This window comes from Zeus faber (genome assembly GCF_960531495.2).
Source record: "Zeus faber genome assembly, chromosome: 12".
In the NCBI taxonomy this organism is placed as follows: domain Eukaryota; kingdom Metazoa; phylum Chordata; class Actinopteri; order Zeiformes; family Zeidae; genus Zeus; species Zeus faber.
This window is the reverse complement of record NC_137196.1, coordinates 10,016,472-10,018,971: the sequence shown is the minus strand read 5'-3', so window position 1 is coordinate 10,018,971 and position 2,500 is coordinate 10,016,472. Positions and strand designations below refer to the sequence as shown.

The following is a 2,500-nucleotide window of genomic DNA, read 5'->3' as shown; positions in this document are numbered from 1 at the left end:
AAACACACACTCTCCCGTACACACGAGTGTCCTCCTGCTAACTCTATGCCTATGCTGAGAGACCCTGACGGCTAAAAGAGCGTTACAGCGGCGTTACCCGGGCCTCTAGCAGCGGTGTGCCTTGAAGAGAGCTCTGGAGTTCTCCTGGCTAAATCGGGAGTCTGCGGGGGGAATTTACAAATTATTTCCGCTGCGCTGATGCTGTGGCCGCCGAGCCTCCATTTATTAGTGTGTTGCGATTTTTTTGGGAGATGGGCGGGGGGTTGGGGTTATTCTTACGTAACAGGGGGAGGAGGCTGGTGTGTATCTGTCGGTGCCCACTGCCAAAGACTTGTGTGTTTGTGTACGTATGTGGGTTTGAGAGTGTGTGTTTCTGTGTATGCCCGGTTGCGTAATCGTCCCTTTTTACAGGTACAGGGACTCGGAGGGCGTCTGGAGCGCAGCCACCGTGAATCTGAAAATGATGACAAAAATGACAAAAAGGTTGGGGAAATGAGAGGAAGGGAGCGGCAAAGCAGCGAGAGAGAGAGAGAGAGAGAGAGCGGGGGCCAAAACATCAAGGTTCCAATACCTTAATAAAAGTGCATTCTGCGGCGTGTCATTCAGCGCCGCGCCTGGCACGGAAGCCGCTGAATGGCGGCGGCGACTAATTCTGATTCCTGTGAAGCCCCAGTTCCCCTCTGCCATTCAGCGCCGGTGCATTAAATTGCAGGATGCCACACACAGTTTCATGGTCGTACAGAGGAAGGAGCTGGAGAGCCCGGAGGGAGCGGAGCCCAGCGAGGTCGCTTCTCTGAATGGGGGGAAAGGGTATCGAGCGCTCCAGCTCCCTAGGAGAGGCTTTTGTCGTTTCTTTGTGTCGGCGTGAGCCAAAGTGCGCGCTTGTGCGTGGGGACAAACGCATGGAATGTGCCCCATCCCCAAAACCCCAAACCCACCGCCGGGATCGCGTTCTGGAAATGAAAGGATGAAAGTACTTTACTTCATCAAGTTCATTTATTTGTTCCTGTCCTTGTTGTTGGTTTTACCGCTGGTGGCTCATTAAGGGGAGGTTATGTCCCCTCGTACGTGCGCCCCGATACGCCAGATCGTGATGTTTCGACTGGTTTGGACGTGTTCTTTGGCCCGTGGCCCCAAATGATGTGGACCTTTCCTCGTGTGCTTTCGAGGGGAGTACCGCTGTGATTTTGTCAATTCTGCACGCTCCTTCTGTCGTCCATGACCCGCGGGGCTCAGCCCGGTCAGGAAAACGGATTCGGTGTCGGCGATGCGTGGCGTGACGCGAAGGTGTTGGTTTTCCTTTTTTTTTTTTTTTTTCACTGGATGAACGCTCCCCTCTCTCATTCCGTCTGAGGTCATGGTCGTTGCGACAAACGGGACGATCCGCTAAGTGTGAAATGGAGCGGAATAAGCACCGGTTTCTCTCCCTGCCGGAAATAAAAACCCAGTTCCTCGGTAAGGCGAGCCGTGACATCGCGGTTTGACAAACATGCGTCCCCCTGAAAGGAAAAAGCGAAGCCTCAGAACAGGTGCAGAGACGGGCTGCGAGTGAAAGGGTTCGCCGACATCATTTTGGTGTTGGGGGTGGGGGGAGGCAATAAGTGAGGGAAGGCGGAAAAAGTGCCAGCGTTGTGCTGCTGGGTGTTTCATTTAAGGGGGATTAGTTAGTTGACATTTCGAACCGCACACGGCCAGAGACCGGGTCTGGTCCGCCGTCCCTTCCGGCGCAAGACCACTTTCCTTCGCCTTCCCTTCAAATCAGCTCCAAAAATACCACAAAACACACACTTGACCCCCCGGCCGGCGGGTCGCTCCTAATCCGGACCTGCTGCGGAGGGGCCGGATGTGCCCGGGACCGAGCGGGGCGACCCATTTCTGTCACCGCGGCGGGGGTGTTCCCTGGCAGAGGGACGCAAAACAGGCGCGCTGACGATGTTTCAAAGGAAAACACTGGAGGCCCCTGGACACCATCTTTATTCATTTACTGCCAGAGTCCTCAATGGCTCCTTTCCTCGCTTTCTTTCCTTCCTTCTTTCTATTGCCCTTTTCTCTCTCTGCTCTCCCACCCTAACCCACCTAGAGCCCAACCCTGAAAGCCAACAGTGTGTGTGTGTGTGTGTGTGTGTGTGTGTGTGTGTGTGTGTGTGTGTGTGTGCGTGTGTGCATGCGTGCGTGCGTGTGTTTGTGTGTGTGTGTGTGTGTGTGTGTGTGTGTGCGTGTGTGCATGCGTGCGTGCGTGTGTTTGTGTGTGTGTGTGCGTGTGTGCATGCGTGCGTGCGTGTGTTTGTGTGTGTGTGTGTGTGTGTGTGTGTGTGTGTGTGTGTGTGTGCGGTGATTCCAGAAAGGGGGGGGGTATTATGTTAAGCTGGTGAATGGAAGGTAAACCCCGATCCGACATCTCTGCTTCGCTTCAAAGCAATCAGCCGGGCTCCGTGCTGACTGAACGAGGTGATGGCGGGTTCAGGGACGAGAGCTTCACCCTGATTGGTAATTAACGTCC

The 2,500-nt window shown here is 54.6% G+C and overlaps 1 protein-coding gene across 1 annotated transcript in view; it reads left to right on the top strand.

Moving 5' to 3' along the window:
• LOC307238330 (ephrin type-A receptor 3-like) overlaps positions 1 to 2,500 on the top strand; it is a gene marked incomplete at both ends in the record, with an annotated part of 92,223 nt that overhangs the window by 15,341 nt on the left and 74,382 nt on the right. The gene's annotated exons all lie outside the window — the stretch shown is intronic.